This window comes from Nycticebus coucang, chromosome 19 (genome assembly GCF_027406575.1).
Source record: "Nycticebus coucang isolate mNycCou1 chromosome 19, mNycCou1.pri, whole genome shotgun sequence".
Classification (NCBI taxonomy): domain Eukaryota; kingdom Metazoa; phylum Chordata; class Mammalia; order Primates; family Lorisidae; genus Nycticebus; species Nycticebus coucang.
The window spans coordinates 58,416,737-58,436,833 of NC_069798.1; the positions used below are offsets into that span (position 1 = coordinate 58,416,737).

The window sequence follows — 20,097 nt, forward strand, 5'->3', positions numbered from 1 at the left end:
GAGAGTCCATTGGCCTTGTTAGTCCAGTCCAGCTCCTTGGAAAAGGCTTTCATTTGTATGCTGCCTAATTATACTGTCAAATAAAAGACTGAATCTATTAAATAGCCAGGCCCTTTGTGTTGCTCCTGAATCCCTTTAATTTCGTGGCTGCATAGAAGGTTTATTCAGAGCATTCCTAGTCCTGCGCTATCTTTCCTGTCTGGATGCCAGCCCTATTCATGGTGTTCTCTCTGCAGGAAGTTCTCACAGTCTTTTGGGATGGATGGAGGGGGAGGGGAAAATGGAGGCCGCAAAGGACTTTGTAGATCTTCCCCCTCCCTCCATTTCCTGCTCTGACCCTTAAAAATAAAAACCCCAAACAAACAGCAAACTCAGGAAGATAAGTGGCTCAGTAGACTGATAATTCCTGCTAAATAGCAGAAAATGTATCTACTTTTGGCATCTATTTACAAATAGTACTAAAACACCCAGAAAAAGCAGTTAGGGTCAGATGAGGGTAGGAGGTATTGGAAGAATACATGGTAATGTTCTCCAAAGGATTTATTTCTTTCAACTGAGTGTATTTTAAAGGGCTTTTTTTTATGAAAAGAATAGCTCTTCCCAGTTGTATTAGCAGTGAACTTGGGAGTTGACACAGAGAAACCGGGGTTGAAGTGAATATTTTATAATCTAAATGGGAAGATAAAGAGGCCAAGGCATGCTGTTCCCCCTCCATCTGCAGAGTCTTTAAAAATAAGTATTTTAGGTCTGGTTTAGAATATGTGACCTTTTGCCAGTAGATGCTAATTGCTGCTTATGTTTCCTGTCTTTTCAGTGGACATCCACATAAGCAGGGGAACCAGAATGATTTGAGTTTTGTTTTGAGAGGCTGGTGGTGGAAATAGTTAAAGGAATTAAGAGTATAGATGGATTCTTAAAAGTATTAGTGTTCCATCTTTGAATTGCCAGGGTTATCTTGGTTAATAGCAGTTCTATAACCCAAGGAAGTTTGATCTTGTTGGGTTTTGTTTGCTTTGAAATCTTGAAAAGTGAATGAACAAATTATCGGGGGGTGGCCAAGCTTATAGTCCTCTTTCGTTACAGTTTTAGTGTCTTATTCATAACTTTTGGGTATACCTGATCATTTCAAGTAGCTGATTCTCCTATTGTCCCAGTTGTTCATTACTGAAGCTGGCCATGCAGTTAAAAAAGGAATCAATTAAACAACCCTGTAAATCTCTGTAAAATCTTCAGTAGAAAATACGAGAAAATATGTTGATAAAAACTAAATGAAAGTGAAGAATGTAGTTGTGGGTCGAGGCCACAGAGCCGCTAAACATCTTGCCGTGTACTAGACAGCCCCTACAACAAAGAATGACCTGATCCATCATCTCTCACCTGGGCTTATTGTAATCGCCTCTTACCTTTTCTGTCTCCTTACTTCTTCCTTTCTAACCAAAGTGATCCCAATAAAATTAAAGTCAGATCATGTCACTCTTCTCAAAACCCTCCAATGATATCTCAGAATAAAAAAACCACAGTTGTTACAAATTCCTAGAATGGTGAGTGTTTGTAGTGGGCACTTAGCATTTGTTGAACAAATGAAAGCTTGCTTCCCACTTTAAAGAAACAGAAACCGAGCATTTATTGTATGGTTTATTGAAGAACCACAAGTTTGTGGTTGGCTATACATGAGAAAATCAACAAATGCATACACATTTTTATGTTTTATGTTAAAATGCAGTTGTTTAAGGTAGTCTTCTAAATGTGTTATTTTAATGGCTCATTTCTAATTACTAATCAAGTGAATTTAAGTCATATAAGAAGACTTTTATAAATGGTGTGTATATATATATATATATATATATAGAAAGAGAGAGAGTTTGATTAGAAGAAAATAACTGAAGACTTGTTCTAATGATGGTAATCATAATAACTATCATTTTATTGAACCCAAACCATGTCCCATAAGGGACTTTTTTTTTTCCTTTTGGCTCAGAAACCTGCATTTTATTGCCACTGCCATTCTTCCCACAAGAGAATTTTAGCAGTTACCTGGTTTGCTTTTAATGAGTGAGAAGAGCCCATTTGTATTCTTGAATCTTTCTTTGTAAAAGCACCAGATAAAATTGACTGTCACACTTTTATAGATGAAACAGAGCCTAATTGAAGCTCACATCTCTGCACCTCATCTACCTGTTCAATGGTCGTAAGTTCCCTTAAAGTCACCTTCTTCTATTTTGGTATCCACGTCAAGAGAACTGAAATTTTCAAGCAGAAAAAAAAAAAAAGTCATGTTACAAATAAGTAAGTGGCAGCCCAAGTGAAGCCTTTAGACTATGATTTCTAATAATCTGTTCAATCCATACTGCAGAGATACAAGTATAAGCCACTTTTTTTTTTTTTTGAGACAGAGTCTCACTATGTCTCTCTCAGTAGAGTGCTATGGTGTCAGCTCACAGTAACCTCAAACTCTTGGGCTTATGCAGCTTTCTCCCCTCAGCCTCCCAGTAGCTGGGACTACAGGCATCCGCCGTGATGCCTGACTTTTTTGGTAGTAGTTGTCAATGTTGTTTAGCAGGCCCTGGCCGGTTTCGAACCTACCAACCCTGGTGCATATGGCCAGTGCCTTAACCACCGAGCTACAAGTGCCAAGCTAAGCCACCATTTTGGTTCCTGGGTTTTATTCAAGAAGTCATACAAAAAATTTCAGGTAAATGAATTTTAATCCTCATCTTCTTTATCCTGGTCGATTAGGACATAACGTAATTCGTAACTCTCTTTGCTGTTAGGAACTACACGCAACCAATCATGTAGATTATTCTTCTTCACATATTTTTTTTTTGAGATATTTCAAATACCTTTTTGAGAGAGACACCTCAGAAGTGACCGAGGTGAGGTCTCGCTCCTCTTGATGGTCACCACCCCTCCCCTGAGATTGCCTGCTTTTCCATTCACTTTGATTCTCTCTTGCAAAAACTGCTCAAAATTAGCAGCATCCATGATTCTATCTTCTATGGGGTGGGTACAATCACGAGTGAACTTCAGAACTTGCCTCTTTTTTTTTTTTTGAGACAGAGTCTCATATTGCCCTTGGTAGAGTGCTGTGGCGTCACAGCTCACAGCAACCTTAAATTCTTGGGCCGAGGTGATTCTCTTGCCTCAGCCTCCCAAGTAGCTAGGACTACAGGTGCCTGCCACAATGCCTGGCTATTATTTATTTATTTTTTGTTGCAGTTGTTTAGCTGGCCTAGGCCAGGTTCAAACCCACCACCCTCAGTGTTTGTGGATGGTGCCACAACCACTGTGCTATGGGTGCTGAGCCAGAACTTGTTTTTTTTGTCCCCCTTTTCCGCATGTTTTTTCACAGGAGACATGGCAGCAGCCGAGGAAGAAAGGGAGGTGAGTGAACTTGGCAGACACAAAGAGTCTGCAGTGCACTGGGCACGCAGGGCCCAGACAGCAGTAATGGCACCCATAAGGGACTCTGCATGCATTGTTGGCGTCTGGTCCTATTCCTGTTAGATGTCCGAACCCTTCATTCACTGCCAGTGAGAATTTCAGTGTCATCAGTTCACTGTTAGGAGTTCGGTGTAGCTGCTGTATCCAGGTGCCTTGCTAAGTAGTGGGATTTTAGAAACTCTTGAGTTAATACAGCATTAACACTGAAGTAGGATCATACCCTAAGTATGTTACTGACTCTAGAATGACCTTCACCCTTCTTATCAGAATATGGCATGGTGTGACTATTGACGTACTTTCCAACAAATCAGACTAATAAAAGTGTAGTTTCCTCAAGGTTATGAATTTTTAAAGTTGGGCATTTTTTCTCTACATGTTTGATTAGAGAAATGAACTGTTTTGTAAGATTTCTTATGAAAAGAGAAAAGAAACCATAATAATTTTTGATGCTGTGGGATTGAGGCTATTGCTTTTCCTTGAAGTCAGTCCTTTTGGAATTGGGTTGATTATTTCAGTGAGCTGTCACCTACTCCTGATTCCCACCGATGGCTCTGTGGTAAAAGCATCTTGCGACGGTCATGTGGCTGGTTCTTCAGAATGCATTTCACATCCCTCTAGTTTTAAGCAGTTCAGCTGTTCTTGTGAACTCCTTTGCCATTGCCTTCTCCAGAGTGGAGTTTACCTACTGTGCTCTGTCTTAGCTTCTGGCCTCTCACTTGTGCATAACTTACTTGCTCAGCTGTTGTGTTCTGCTGTGGAATTCCTTTCATCTTGTGCAACAGGCATTTCCATCACCTGTCTTATCAGTCTGGCAAACTGCTTGGATAGAGAACTAGTCAGTTTTTGTTAGGTGTAAATGTTGGGGGTAGCAATAGTGTGTGTCTCTGTATGCACAGGAAATGTATGCAGGGTTCCTGTCTGCAAGTTTAGCCATTATCCTGAAGTGTGGAGGCTGCTGCCTTTGTAATTTTCTGAACTGTTTCTCTCCCAGATTCAACGTAATAAGATATGTTTGGCTGTCACAGAGGCTTTCTCGTAAGAGGGACAAATAGATTGTATTGTATAGTTATACTGAGAGAGAGGTATGATGTTTTAGAGAGTACGATGGAATGGACTAAAGGGTGATTGAGAAAAAGCTTAGTGTCTTTTGGATCAACAGTGTCAAAAGTAGTCCTCCATGCCCCTGACAGAAATACCAGAAGGAGGGCTGCTCAGCTATTATATCAAAGGGTAATGGAAGTCATCCTTTCCCTCTGTAATTTGTTGTGAGGTAACAAAGACATATAGAATGTACCAAGCTCCACATGTCAATAAGAAAGAAAAAAAAATATGGATTGAGGTGGCAATTTTTGCATTGTGCAGATTGCTGGACAAGCTACTTGGGTGGTTGAAGTGGGAGGATTGTTTGAGCCCAGGAGTTTAAGGCCTGGGCAGCATAGTGAGACTCTGTCTCTTCAAAAAAATTGCTGTAGTTTTTCTGGGATTCCTAATACATGTCTTATGGATCACAAAATGCTTCTTGAAATTAACAACTGACATGCATTTGTCTTTTTTTTTGAAATGGAGTCTCTGTCACTCTGGGTAGTGTGCCATGGTGGCATAGCTCACAGCAACCTCAGATTCTTGGGCTCAGGGGATCCTCTTGTTTCAGCCTTTAGAGTAACTAGGACTATAGGTGCCTGACAAAATGCCCAGCTAGTTTTTCTATTTTTAGTAGAGATAGGGTCTCACTTTTTCTTTTTTTGAGACATAGAGTCTCAGTTTGTCACCCTTGGTAGAGTGTTGTGGCATCGTTGCGGCATCGTTGCTCACAGCAACCTCTAACTCTTGGGCTCAAGCAATTCTCTTGCCTCAGCCTCCCAAGTAGCTGGGACTATAGGCGCCTGCCTCAATGCCTGGCTATTCTTAGAGGCTGGGGTCTCACTTTTGCCCAGACTGGTCTGGAACCTATGAACTCGGGCAATCCACCTGCCTCAGACTCCCAGAGTGCTGGGATTATAGGAGTGAGCCACTGCACCTGGCCTGGGGTCTCACTCTTGCTCAGACTGGTCTCTGAACTCCTGAGCTTAAGGAATCCACCTGCCTCGACCTCCCATTGCACTGGGCCTGACAGGTTTTTGTCTTTGAGTTAGCCAACTAGATAACAGTGTTTGGAAGTAACAGATACTATGCATAGTCAAGTGAGCTAATATTTTTTTGTAGGTTATAGAGATTTAGACATTTCATTCTGTCTTTCTTCTCTGAATGCTCTGTCAGCCCACTGGTTCATTCTTTTCCTTTCTTTACGTTCTTGCCAATGCCAGTTTTCTTCATAAATAACTCCTTTCCTTTTTCATTCGAGTCCCTTGGGAAATGAATAGGGAAAAACTTGGATAGTGGTTTGAATGTTTGTGTCCCCACCCAGATTTATGTGTTGAAATTCTAACTCCCAAGGTGATAATATGGTGAGGTGGAAGGTTTGGGAGGTGATTAGGTCATGACAGCCCCACCCATTCCATCCTAATCCAGAATGCCCTTATAAAAGAGGCCAGGAGAGACGTCATGTCCCTTCTGCCACGTGAGGACACAGAAGGTGCCAGACATGAACTGGGAAGCTGGCCCTTTCCAGACACCACCTTGATCTTGGACTTCCCAGCATTCAGAACTGTGAGAAGGAAGAAATTTCTGTTGTTTCTAAACTATCCAGTTTATGGTATTTTTGTTATAGCACCCCAAATACAGTAAGAAAGATAGAAAATTGCTTTACTTTGTGCTGATAGGTGGTTGTAACTACTTTGGTTAGGTTGAAATAGGCAGTTACTGCTAGGGGTTTCTTAGCAGGTATTATTCTCTCTCCAGGAGTAATTCTCTTTTCTTACTTTTCCTTAACACTCTACTTGGCATTTCTTTATGTCTGCGTGGGGCAAAAAGAAACATGATTTGTGAGAATTTTTTTTCACCCTTCAATTTGTACCAAATGGGAACCCAGATTAATGTTTTTCTTTCATTTGTGTTTATATATTTTTAAAAATAGAATGTATTAGAATACACTAGGTTTTGTTATATTAGTTATTTGGCTAATAACTCCCAAATGACTTTAGTGGCTTAAAATAATAAAGGTTTTATTTCCTGCTCATGTTTTATATAATCATTATGGAAGGAGAAGGGAAGTTTTGGATGTCATTATTACTCAGGGAGCCAGGCTGATAGAGTATATGCACTGTCTGGAGTGATGCTGGTTAACAAAGGGATAGGAGTTCTAGAGGGTTTCAGGTCACTTGGCAGAAATGGCATGGCCCGCATGCAGCTCCCAGGGAGCTAGGAAGGGTAATTCTTGTGCCCAGTGGGAGAGGTGTGGGTCCTTTAGCTTGCTATTGGCTACACGTGATGGATAGCCTAAATCAAGCAAGCTTAAATAAGGGGATTTATTATTTTACAACATGGAGAGTCCAGAAGCTGGTGGGATCCAGACAGTGTGTCCTAAGGACCTGTATTCTTTGTTTCTCTCAATTTTGCTTTCCTTGACTTGAAGTTCTGCTGGTAGGCAGGCTTTCTTCTTGGTCATAAACTGCTTTAGCAGTTCCAGATGGTGCTTCCAGAAAGGATAGTCTAGAGAAAAAACACAAGAAGAAATATACTTTTTCTTAGAAAATCATTCCTAGAAATCCTCACTGAGATTTCTAATGTTTCATTGGGAAAAGTTATAATATGTCTATTCTAAACAAGTTACCATGATTGGTTTAGAAATGAGAATCTCCTTGTTGGAGCTAAGATCAGGGTTGATTTCTCCCTGGGAGAGGTAGATATCTGAATAGAAGAAAGGGAATGTAGGAAAGAGCCACCAACAGTGTTTGAGGCTTTTGTTCATAGAGGTGATGAGAGATGCTAATTTCTGATGGGTGTAAGCTGGTGCGTGTTAGAGGGACTCCTGGGTAGACAAGGGGTAACCTCAGTTTTAAAACCTCTTTTTTCAGATAGCTCTCAGTATTTATAGAATATGACCTATTCGTATAGAAGTTTTGTGCATAACACTGCAGTTGGTGTGTGCATAACACTGCAGTCAGTACCAGGTTATGCATTACAGGAGAAAACAAGGGCTCGGTACATATTCTTGTCCTTAGTATATAGACCTCCTACTGAACAAATAGAAACCTATCTGAAAGGAACCCAAAACGGGTCATTACACCTAGAACCTCTGAAATAGTTCACTTCTTGTCTGGGTGAGATAAAACTCAAGTATGAATTTAATTGGTTTTTATTTCATCTCTTGCTCTCTCTTAGAGATGTATGAGTAACGTCGTACTGATTTGTCCTGCTGTGTTTCAAATAAGGTTTGGTGTTGCTTTGAGATTTTGAAAATGGTGTATTCTATTTTCTCTCTTATCTCTTTAGTCCAGGCCAGGCTGGTGGTACTTCTACCCATTTGTATGGCATGGCCCACTTTTAACTTCTGAAACATTTGCTTCTTTTCTGTTTTCATGTGGCTGAACTTCTTTTCTAACATCTGAGGTGCCTGGAAAGGGTGCTGAGCCCTAAAACTGGTAACTTGCTTGTAGAGGTATACTCTCCCTCTTTATAGCTTTTTATTTGTTTTTCTTGTCCTCAGCTAGCAGACAGTACCTAGTTGTCTTGGTACCACCACCAAGACAAAAAGGCGCTTACCTTGGGCCACCACCCTGCTATTTTCCAGTTTTGCATTTCTAGCTCTCTTTGTGGCTTGCTCTTTCACCTGCTTAAAGACCTGTAGGAGCAGATCATCCTGGGAGTATTTGGTGCAAAAGCATTTTTATCTTGCCCATTTGGCTCTGGGCCCTTAAGGTATTCATTTGTTTTTGTGAGCAAGGCTTTTTTCATTTGTGTGTTTGGGGTTTGAAGTAAATGTGTTCAATTAGTTTTCATCTGTGAAAAGTTGTAGGTTGGGCCACTTTTAAATAACACTGCATAGATAAAGTATGGTGGAGACAGCTTATGTTTCAACTTCAGAAGCAGAGTTTCTATATGTATGTCTTTTTCTTCAAGTGCTTTAAAAAATACCAATATAAAGTTCATTATTATTATCAGAGAGTAGAAATCTTTTTCCCTATTCTAAGAAAATTTGTTGCACTTGGGATGTAAAATTACCTGATTGTAACTCCTTTCCTTAAAAACCTTGTGGGCGGCACCTGTAGCTCAAAAGAGTAGGGCGCCGGCCCCATATGCTGGAGGTAGCAGGTTCAAACCCAGCCCTGGCCAAAAACTGCAAAAAAACCCCCCAAAAAACCTTGCGGGCTACGTTTTAAATTATACCCTTGTAATTAATAACACAGCTTTTAAAATTTTATTTTATTTTTTTTTAGAGACAGGGCCTTTCTTTGTCAACCAGGCTGGAGTACAGTGGCTCCATTATAGCTCACTGCAGCCTTAAACTTCTGGGCTCAAGTGATATCCTTCTACTTTAGCCTCCGAAGTAACTGGGACTACAGGTGCACATGACAACACAGCTAATTTTTAAATTTTTTTATGGAGATGGAGGTCACACTACATTGCCCTCTCTGATCTTGAACCTCTGGTCGCTAGTGGGCCTCCTAAAGTGTGAGGATTATAGGCAAGAGCCACTTTGCCCAGCCAGCTTTTTTTTTTAAGGAAAAATGAAACATGTCATTGAGAGCCAGTAAAGACATTACAAAGGTAAGGAAAAGGCACTGAGGAGGCTAAATAACTTGACCAAGATTCTTAAGCAAGTAAATGGGCATCCTTTTGTACTCAACCCAGGCTACTATGGCAGTATTCTCTCCTTACTCCACTCCTTTAGCTTTCCTTTTTCTTTTTGCTTGTTCTTTTTTCTGTTTTTTGTTATTTTGATGTGGTTCATATCATGTTTAGAAAAGAGCAAAAAGGCCAGAGCTATAAATTTCTTCCACATTTTTGTTCTTTTAGGCTTGTGACCATTAGAATTAAAAATAAAAAAAACAAAAGCAAAACCTTTACTCCCTTGTGTATTTTTGGGTAGCCAGAGAAACCCATAATTACCAAGCAAAGAAGAGAAAACTCTTTTTGCTAAGGGAAAGAGCCTGACATCTTTGTAGGTACGGCTTAGTGAATTGCTGAGGCCAGAGATTAGACATCTTGTTGTTAAGTTTATAACTTTCCCCAGTAAACCCATTTCAGAAAAGCAAATTTTTGTTAATGAAATACCACACTTGTATTTTGCTTGTGGAAAACTTATGCTACCGGAATAAACTACTATATTGCTTAAAGAGTTAAAGAAAAAAAAAAGATTCCTTTCTTCCACCTCTTTGAAAATTCCTCTTTTTAAGGATAAAAAACCAAATGCAAATTAGCTTCTTTTCACATGGTGATTTTTGTAAGGGGAGAATGGAGACTCTTGTTGCGTGTCTTTCTAAACTGGGAAAAAAGAAAAATTTTGTGTCTGATGCCCATGTAGTGTTTGTGGAACTGACTGTGATGTTCGTGAGTCAAAAACAAGATTTATTTAGGAATACTACAATTTGTTGAATTTGTGACTCTACTTTGTGGGATATACAGAGGGTAGATAAAACAGTCTTTAAGATAACTTACAGCTACTTTAACAACAACAACAAAATAATCACATAAATACATTGACAGAAAGTGATTTAACAGATGTGGTAGGATCCACAACAAGGTTTGAGTTCCTATAGTGGTATGGAGCATATCAAATGGCTGTGCCATTTAGCAAGAAGATTTTTGCAGAAAAAGCATTGAGGGGAAAAAGAATTGTCTAGAAGCCTCAAAGTTTGGAAAAATGTTTTCTTTGAAAGCTTAAAAAGATCACCACTTACCTATAAAATAAAAACTTACCTATAAAGAATTCTTTTCAATCTTAGGCCACTTTTTGCCTTCAGAGATTCTGTTGTGTTTGCAACTGAAATGTTTTGAATTTATTCACAAAACGCAACAGATTGAGAATGTGTGCAGACATGGGAAGAATTAGCTATACTGGATATGTTCTTGTTTGTATCTTTGCTTTAAGTAATATTTGTCAAAAGTCTCTTAAACATAACTTCAAGATATTGCTTAAAATGTAACCACACTGATAGGTTTATAATTAAGGTCTAATCAAAAATGACTAATTCTACCTACCCAAGTTAATATTGTTCTGAATTGGTGATATTGCAGTTTCTGTAATTGGTGGTTGACTGAATCAGTTAAGAATATTTGCCTGGGCATTAAAATCATGGCTATATCGTCCTTCCCTTCCATCTTAATCGCTTGCTTGCTCTTCTTTCTTTGAGAAATTGAAAACTAAAAAACTGAGATGAAACATTTGAGTAGTAAGTAACGTCAGCTTAGCTTAAGCAGTTATGATGATTCATCTAGTTTTATAATCTTCCAGTTGTTCTCAGACCTATTCCTATTTGCCCCTTGGGTTCCACACTTGTATTTTTGCTTCTCTTTTGCTTAGAATTGATAATGTAGTGCCCCCAGTTTTTCACAGGTTAAAAACTGGCAGTTCCAGGTGATAGATACTAGTAGTCTATAAATGTGTATTGTTTGATTAGTGGAGTGTTTACTTTTTTTAAATTAATTGTCAATACCTAAACACAATTGGGTTAAATCCAGTTATCTCTTCAAAAGAAGCAGAAAATCTGGCAATGCCAGTCCCACATTCCTGCATGGAGTGATGCAGCAGCTGCCTCTGTAGATGATACACATGGTCTCCTGTTCTAGTCCCAATGAATTCCCTTCCTCTTATGTGACTTGCTTGGTCCCTATAGGCATTTTCAGTTTGCAGTCTGTGCTCTGTAAGTATTCTCCTTAAGTTGTTTCTTCCCTGTTTTCATGGAATTAGATTCTCAACCTTTTTTTTTTTTTACATGAAAAGTATTAAACCTCTAGTGAAAAATCTATATAATGGCTGCAGATAAGATCATTGTAGAGTCTTTACTCCTTCACCTGTTATCCAATCTCCAGCTTGCTTTTTGCCAGCACCAACATTAGCCTTTGCAGGCCCCCTGACTTTCTTCATTCTCTTGTTGCGTTCCTTTCGCTGCTTTCTTGACATCTTTTCCTTCTCATACAGGCCATGCCTTGCAAGTCTATGTTTGGGTTCATTTTTCTTTGCATAATCCAAAGAATCGTAAATCACGCCAAAGCCCATTGTCTTCCGCCACCAAAGTGAGTTCTAAATCCAAATACGAAGATGACATTGGGTGTGGTCTTGTACATTTTGGCTAGTTTTTCCCTAATTTCTGTCTTTGGTACTGTTGCCTTCCCAGGGTGAAGGACATCAATGACCATTTGTTTCCTCTGAAGTAGTCGGTTAGTCATGAACTTCTTGGTCTAGATAGTTACTGTGTTGTAACTATCATGATGGCGGGCGATCCATTCTCAACCTTTAATGCTGTTGATTCTGTGCTTACTATGGCTTGTGAACTGCTGGAAGAAGTGTGTGGTTTTGGTGGCCAAATAGAATTGGTTTTGAATCCTAGTTTCACCATTTACACATCTTTTTTTCTTTCTTTTTTTTTTTTTGTAGTGACAGAGGCTCACTTTATAGCCCTTGGTAGAGTGCCGTGGCATCACACAGCTCACAGCAACCTCCAACTCCTGGGCTTCAGCGATTCTCCTGCCTCAGCCTCCCAAGTAGCTGGGACCACAGGCGCCTGCCACAACGCCCGGCTATTTTTTGGTTGCAGTTCAGCCGGGGCCGGGTTTGAACCCACCACCCTCCGTATATCGGGCCGGCGCCTTACCGACTGAGCCACAGGCGCTTCCTAAGCTTCAGGCTCTCCTGTGTGGGACAGGTGAAACTCCACTTTGTGGAATGGATGTGACCTCAGCGTGAGCCCTATTCTGTTTGTTGCCCATTTTTATTTTTCTTCTTCTTCCACACTGTAAGCCAGAGAATGTGTTTTAATTTTGAAGGAAATCCAGAGTTTGAGGGTGAATGTAAAACAAGATTTATACATAGGTGGGTTATTTGTTTGTTGTTACTAGCAGTCTTGTTTACCACAATAATGGTATCCCGTGGTAGGGGTGTCCTGCTGGTGTTTTTAATGAGGACAGACAGGCCTGCACATGTGCATATTCTCTGGGGATGGAGGAGTCTTAAGTTAAAACTTAAAAGCAATACAACCTCCCTCTCAATATTTTGGGAAGAATGGCTATTGTCAAATAGTACAGTTTTCAAAGCATGCTGCTAAAAGAATATGGTTTTTTTTTTTTTAATGAAGGCATCAGTAATATAAGGAAAAAATACAGGCATTCTACAAATTTGAAGTAAAAGTACTAAATGCTGCAATACATTTCTGTGAGCATTTAAAAAAAAAAAAAGATTTAGAGAACACTAACAGAAATTTCCTAGACTCTGTTCTCATTTTTAATCAAATGTAAAAACCTAATGTAAATCTAATTAATAGTTTTTACTTAGTGTGTAATAACTGACAGTGTTTATTATTATGACATAACAGTATTGATTTTTTTAATTAATAAATTACAAGTTCTATGGGTATTCTTCACTGTCCAGCAAAATAGAATCCTATTTTCTAGAAAATTGATTATCTGCATTTATAAAGCTGTGTTTTTGATGTACTTTGAATTCAGTTCAGGTCTCTCATTTACAGGTGAAGAGACTGAGTCTTAAGGAGGGAATTGATTAGGATCCCATAAGTAATTATTAGTTGCCCCTGGATTATGACCCTGATCTGTTCCACTCAGTTTACGTATTTCTGTAACTCTTGAAAAAAAAAAAAACCCTAAAAAAAGTTTTTTGTTTTTTTTTTAAAGAAATCGTTTCTGTTCTGTTGATAGTACATGATTTTCATGTAGGTTTATGCTTTGAATTTAAATTTTAAAAATTAGAACAGTTCTTTAATTTTATGACCTTGTTTTTTTTTATGATTAATCCAAGTAGGATATAAATTGCTTAAAGGAAATATCTGTATTACGTGTCTAAAATCCATTTTAAAGTAGGACTCTTTCTCTACTTTTATCTTAATGGTTATGTTGGAGATACCAATGGGAAAAAATTCTTAGCATTTTTGCTAAGTAAGTATAATTTGCGAAGTAAGATATCAAAACACTTGTTGCTTTTTACCACTTTGCAGCTAAATCAAAATCTACCAACCCAAGGATCTACTTAGCTAGTTAAAATTTTTATGCAGAAATTTTCCCAGTGTGACTAAGTTACTCATTTTTTGTTCTCTAGCGAGCGATTCAGCCTGTGGGCTCTGTCTGAGCTCCCAAACTCCCTAGGGAAGTAGCCAACCTGTTTAGCTAAGGTGGTTGCAGTAACTTGTCACCTCCACTGCTCTCTGAGCCTTCTTGTCTTCTCTCCACCTGTATCTGTGATCCCTGACCTCAAGTGGAATTCATGAGGAAGCAGTGTGCTACCAGAAAGAGGGGGAAGGTCACTGAGTGCTTTTCCTATAGGGTGAGTGGGGCTCTGGGTTCTGTCTTTGTAAGGTTTTCACGAAGAAGACTTGCAGTGAGTCATGCATTTGCCGCTTTCACCCTCTTGCAATCTGTGTTGAACTGCTGTCACCACTATGTTGGGGTGGAAGGAAGGAACGAACCTGAGACTGCTACCCAATGACCCTTTCTGTCGGATTCCCTTTCTCAAGGCTTTTTCAGTCCTTCCTTTTTATTTCTCACTTTCAGAGCCCACCAGCCTGTGGTACTGCACTGTTCTATTACTGTGTGTCCATTCCTATCTACTTTCTGGACCATTTGATAGTGTGTCCCTCTTCTCTCTAGCTGTGACTTTTCCCAGTGGCCTCAGAGGTGTTTTTCCTATTGGACAAATCTAGAATCCGTCATTTCAGTCCGTAAACATTTTAAATGCTCAACTAGCCTCCATCTTAAAAAATAAAAAACAAGGGCGGCGCTTGTGGCTCAGTGAGTAGGGTGCCGGTCCCATATGCCGGAGGTGGCAGGTTCAAACCCAGCCCCGGCCAAAAACCACAAAAAAAAAAAAAAATAAAAAACAAACAAAACCAAAATTACTTGTATCCAGCTATTCTGATTTCTTTCCCTCTGATCATTTGTTGGCAGATTATTTTCTCACCTCTTATTTGCTCTCAACTTCATCAAATTTGGGTTCTGCCTCTTCCTTATTATATATTCCTTATTATTAATTTTCTTGATCACTGAAATATGGGGTTGATAATAATACTTACCATAGGGTTTTTTGGGGATTAAATGAGCTCATAGATGTAAAACCTCTTGGATTAGTGTGCCTGGCCTGTGGAAAGCAAAGCACTTAGATGCTAGCTTATATCATTGTTAGTTATTTGCCACATTCACTAATGTCCTTTGTTCCTTGTCTCATTTAATTATTGAGAGTATTTGATACAAATGATCATCTCATCCTTTTAAAATGATTTTCCCTTCCCTGGGCTACTATAACACTTCCCTGTTCTTGTTCTTTTCCAATGTCATCGACCGTTTTCTACTCCTTCATTAGTTTCTATTCCTCTTGTCTTTTAAGTATAAATACTTCTTAAGCTTATCTTCTTCTAAATGTCCTCCCAAATTGCTGGGTTGTACATTTTCCTTTTTGGTTAATGTTGTTATATTTTCTGAGTCACTCAAAATTGTTACTTTGAAATCATCCAGAATTCTATCTCCTTCACTTCACTTCAAACCACTCCTGAATGTGACCTTTTCCCAAATTTATTGATTGCACTTGTACTATTGCATGCATGGCCCTATCACACCTTTTCCCTTTTCTCACTGCTTCCAAAGTTTTCTTAAAGTTCCTCTGGGAAGCCCTGATGTCACTCCCATTGCATGCAAGGGTGGTCTCCAAAGAGGGGTGCTTGCATAATAGGAAGTATGCAAATAAATACATCTGGATGCCTGAAGAAAATATTAAAGCTTGTGTTTATGCTTAAATTAAGCTTTACTAATATTCATTGCAGGCATTGGTACCTTCATTGAATCTAAAAGCTGTTTTGTCATAAATCTCAAAATACCCAAGGAAAGAACACAAGATGAATTTACAGCCTCCATTGTTGCTTCCCAGCTGATTACAGTCTATGAAGGTTTATATGTGCCAGCTTAAGTGAATGTATAGAGTATACTGCTTAGTTTTTAATAAGCAAGTGTTCTTAAAATGGATAAATGATTAAAGATTCCTATAAAAAAGGAGAATTGAAGGTGATATTAATAATGCAAGATGAGTAGGGTTTAGATATGGGGACAGAACAGGTGTTTTAGTCAGAGAGATTCTATGTGTGGGAACTAGGGAATGTCAGGCTGGATTTGGGGGCAGCTTTGGTGCTGCATGTCGGGGAGAACTTGGTTCTTTCTTCTGGTTTCATGTTTGTTTGTTTATATAGGATGGGCATTCACTGAAGAATTATTCTCAGCCTTAGGAACCTTCAACTTACTCTTCCCCATGGAGGAGAAGTGACTTACCTCCTTGGAGTTTGGAAAGAGGAACTGGGCCTTCCTAGTTCAGCTCTTCCTTTCCTGCAGAGCCTATATTCTCTCGTTTCCCACATGTGACAGGTCAGTGCTACAGGGGCAGGTCCCCTTAGGAGTGCCTCTGCTGTTTGAACTCTGCTTGTGACTGCTGTCTGCTCCCTCTTTATTAAAAGGATTTATTCTGTAAAAATTGAATTCAGCAAAAGGCTGTATGTACTTAAGGATCCAGAAGGCCATATGTGGCCCCAAAGCCCCAGGTTCCCCACCCCTGGAAGACAGCTTGACCGATGACCTAAGTTACCTTTTTCAATGTAGGCGTTATTAGCAATGAAGCTGATTTTAGAGAAATCTGTGTGCCTTGGCTTTCCTGTCTGTCTCCCACTGGTTTTGAACTTGCGCTGAAAGAATAGGGGTGTTAAATATTCGATTTCTTTCACTTCAACATTAAAGCCTTCATTTAGAATATCCAAGTCACCCGTCACTAACTCAGAGTTGCTATATGAGGGTAAAGAATATAAAATGAAAAGTTTTGAAAAATAAACCATCTACTGATGTATAGATTTATACATATTCTTGGAGGTGGAAAGAAGAAACAAGCTGGGACCTGTCGGCTTTTATAATTAACTGAGGTCCACATTCTAGCTCCTGTGAGCCACACCCTGCCAGATCCTTGGACCACAGGAAGTGGTGATGGTGGTGGTGGTGGGGCAGCGAGTGGAAATAAAGCGAGTGGAAACTGTCTCACCTTGAACATAAACTGAGTATCAGGCCCTAAATCATAGTATTAAGATAACACAGAACGTTTCCATATGAAGAAATACCAGGTTAGGAAAATTATTTTCCAACAGGAGTGGAGAAAATAAAGGTAAATAATTTCAAAGGAGAGCACTAAACCAGAGATTCCCTCAGCTTTTCAAAAGTACCACAGTGTTATTTGGCAAACACTGGGAAGTGTGCTTTCATTGGATGAAGGGAGGCCAAATCACAATTTCTACTACAACTTGAGAAAGTCCTAGAATCTGGGAGAATATACCCATTACTGCATAAAACTAGAAAGAAAATCATTTGCAGTTTCCTGTTAGATTCAATTCTTTCCTTTATACATGAAAAGATATAGCCCATATATAGCAAAACCCAATTCTGTTTTTGAGAGCTTTAAGTGAAATGATTTACTAGTTTGGAGCATGACTCACCTGTGGCATAGGCATGAAATCCTAGGTAATGACTCATGAGAATTACTGTTTCCACAGAGCTTTAGAATGCAGGCACTGATATGTCTCTGAAAATATTTATGTTTAATTGTGTTTCTAAATAGGTAAATGGTAATAGCTTGGTGGTGTGTGTTTGGAGGCATGAGGGGTGTTGTACTTCTTTTGTGTTACAGAAATTATTCTTTTTTTTTTCCTATCTGGTTTAAAAGAGTACAATAGCAGAAAACTAACCATTTCAGGGTGTCTCCCATTTCAACCCCCCTTTTATCCACAAAAGGGGTTCAGAATGAAAGATGCTAAGATACAGTATTTGGCTGCCACTGAGTTAACTACATAGACAGAAAAGAGAGTTAGTAGGAGACTCAAGTCATCTTAGGGCTCCTAGGAGAGAGATGAAAATCCATTAGCACCGCTCTATCTAGAGAAAGGGTTTGCCAAGAAGGCCTGTTTTATAAGTTTGTTTTCATTGACACTCAGTTTAATTTCTGTCTTGGAAGCTATCCAGAGAAATCTAAAGTCAAAGAGAAGCCACAGCTTGGATGAAAAAGTTCAGCTGCTATAATTAAAGAAAAACAAAAACAAAATTAAAAACCAACATTGTCTCTCCTATTCTTTTAACCCCAGATCAGTGAGTTGGTACCTTGAGAACCAAAGGGATTGAATACAATGGGGAGGAACCAAAAAACGGAACCAGACATGACCTGTGAGACAGGAAGTACAGCTTGAACTTCTATTGAAAACAACTCAACAATGATATCATTGGCTGTTGCTGGAGGAGGCTATTTTATAACTCTGGAATAGGAGTTTAATAATTACATTCTCCGTAAACAACAGAAACAACACAAAGGCTCTGTAACAACTATAATTACCTGGTATATAGGCAAAAGTGAGAAAATAGGTCAGAATATCTCTAATATCTCAAACTGAAGTCACTAAACCTATGCTAGATCAGATTTCATTGCCTTTAAATATAATTCTAAGTTTGGTATATGGTTATGTTAGAAATATATGTAAATGGTAAGGAGGCAGCTATTAGACATTTGCAGTGATGGTATCAAACTAGTATGTGGAAATGAGAAATTTTATGATTAACAACGAGAAAGGAGATGGAAAAAATACATAGAAAACACAAGCACTCAAAATCATGAAAGCTGGGTTCTATTAGTATAAAAGCAAACAGGTTAAACCTTGGTAAGCCTTTAAGTATCAGAATTATGATTAGGTGATTTTACAGATGATGCCAAGAAAATGGTTTAAATGCTGTATTCTTTGGGATGATCATGGTGGGGATAACAATTGTTAGTGATGACTGCTGTCTTTGATCAGCAAAGTTGAACTGAAGATAAACTTTTGAGCATTTAATACATTATCTATAAAATGATTGCTAATAATAATGAAGACTGAATCCTTATAAGAACAACTCTAATGTCTAGAAACTGCGAGCATTCTGTGTACAAAGTTTCAGAGATTATTTAATTGAAAGAAATGGAAAGTCAAGTGTGATTAGGAGTTGTAGATCAAGGGCCAGGTGCTGTGGTTTGTGCTTGTAATCTCAGCGCTCTGGGAGGCCGAGGAGGGTGGTTTGCTTAAGTTCAGGCATTCAAGACTAGCCTGAGCTAGAGTGAGACCTCATCTCTAAAACTAGCCCAGCATTGTAGCAGGTGCCTGTAGTCCCAGCTACTTGGGAGGCTGAGACAAGAGGAGTGCTTGAGCCCAGGAGTTTGAATTTGCTATGAACTGTGACACAACACTCTACCCAGGGCAGTAGGGTGGGACTCTGTCTCAAAAAAAAAAAAAAGAGGAGTTGTAGATCAGAAATGAATTTGAATTTTAATGGAGCATTGGATATAAATCTTGATTAAACCTTTCAGTATTGTGGAATCGGAAGTCTGAAGGCAGGAACAGTCTTAAAGAGGATTTAATATGATCTCTAGTTTCCACTAGGATATTTTACAGAGTTTTGCTGCCTATTTATTTTAGAGGTAAAAAATATTGACCAATTGAAAAAATGGTTTCTGGTTTTGAAATAAATAGAATAACTCGATGTGATTGCTGTGGGAAGGGAGGATAAACAACAGTTTTAAACAAGCTCTTATTTAATCATGCTGGGAATCAAAGGATGGTATTCTCTGTTTCTAAAATGCATCTTTTTAAACATTCACAGAAATGTTGCATAGCTGCTTTATCTTCTATATACTAGGAAGAATAGTTCATTACCATTTGCTATCTGGGTCCAATAGATCCTTTAAAATTTTTTTTTGCATTTTTCACTTGACAAATAATTTACAGAACAATAAAGGGAAAGGAAAACAGCTTTATTAAAATGCTTTAACAAGAATGTAGGCATACTGTGCCCAAGTTTTATTCCATCAAGTACCCCGAATGTTTAACATTCTATGAATGAAACTAACTGCTCATCAGCTGTTGTACATGGATCTAGAGCATATCCAGTTTGTTAATACTGATTCTATATTTCAAATACATCTCTCACAAGTTCTAGTTTATTTCTTCTTGTTCTTCCTGTGCATATGTCATCAAATGCCATGTTTCAAGAAGTTTTTGAAATTTTGGACAGTTCATAGTTCGGTTGAAGAGAAGGGAGCCATCATCTTTTCTTCATAATTACAAAACATTTTTATTACTTAGTTTACAAAAACCAATTAGCATGGTCAATCTAATGAATATTTTTCCTTTCATAGTGTGTATTTCCTTTTAGTCCTGTTTTCAACAGATGCCATCCACTAACACTATCAGGTTTTTTCATTGGCCCTTTTAGCAAAATGGTATGGTCCAAGCTTTTGTTGAAGAATATTGCATGATGTGGTTCTTCCTGTTAAATGACTTATTGGATGATAACACTGTGTTTTTTTTTTTTTTTTTATTTAGAAATATGTTGGTAATGCGTCATTTCTTGAATTTGAGGAAATATATTTAGGGCATCATCGTTTGAAGACTTATAATCTGGATTTTGCTTATATATAATGAATATCCTTTTTCTGAAATGCTTGGGGCCAGAAGTGTTTATAATTTTGGATTTTTTGGGGTTTTGAAATAGTTGCAGATATATAGTGAGATA

General features: G+C 38.6%; 1 protein-coding gene and 2 pseudogenes across 1 annotated transcript in view; 1 reads left to right on the forward strand and 2 right to left on the reverse strand.

The window, feature by feature from the left end:
* PHLPP1 (PH domain and leucine rich repeat protein phosphatase 1) overlaps positions 1 to 20,097 on the forward strand; it is a 259,504-nt gene that overhangs the window by 34,420 nt on the left and 204,987 nt on the right. The gene's annotated exons all lie outside the window — the stretch shown is intronic.
* LOC128572131 (60S ribosomal protein L22-like) lies at positions 2,546 to 3,356 on the reverse strand (annotated as a pseudogene).
* LOC128572113 (40S ribosomal protein S24-like) lies at positions 6,854 to 11,733 on the reverse strand (annotated as a pseudogene).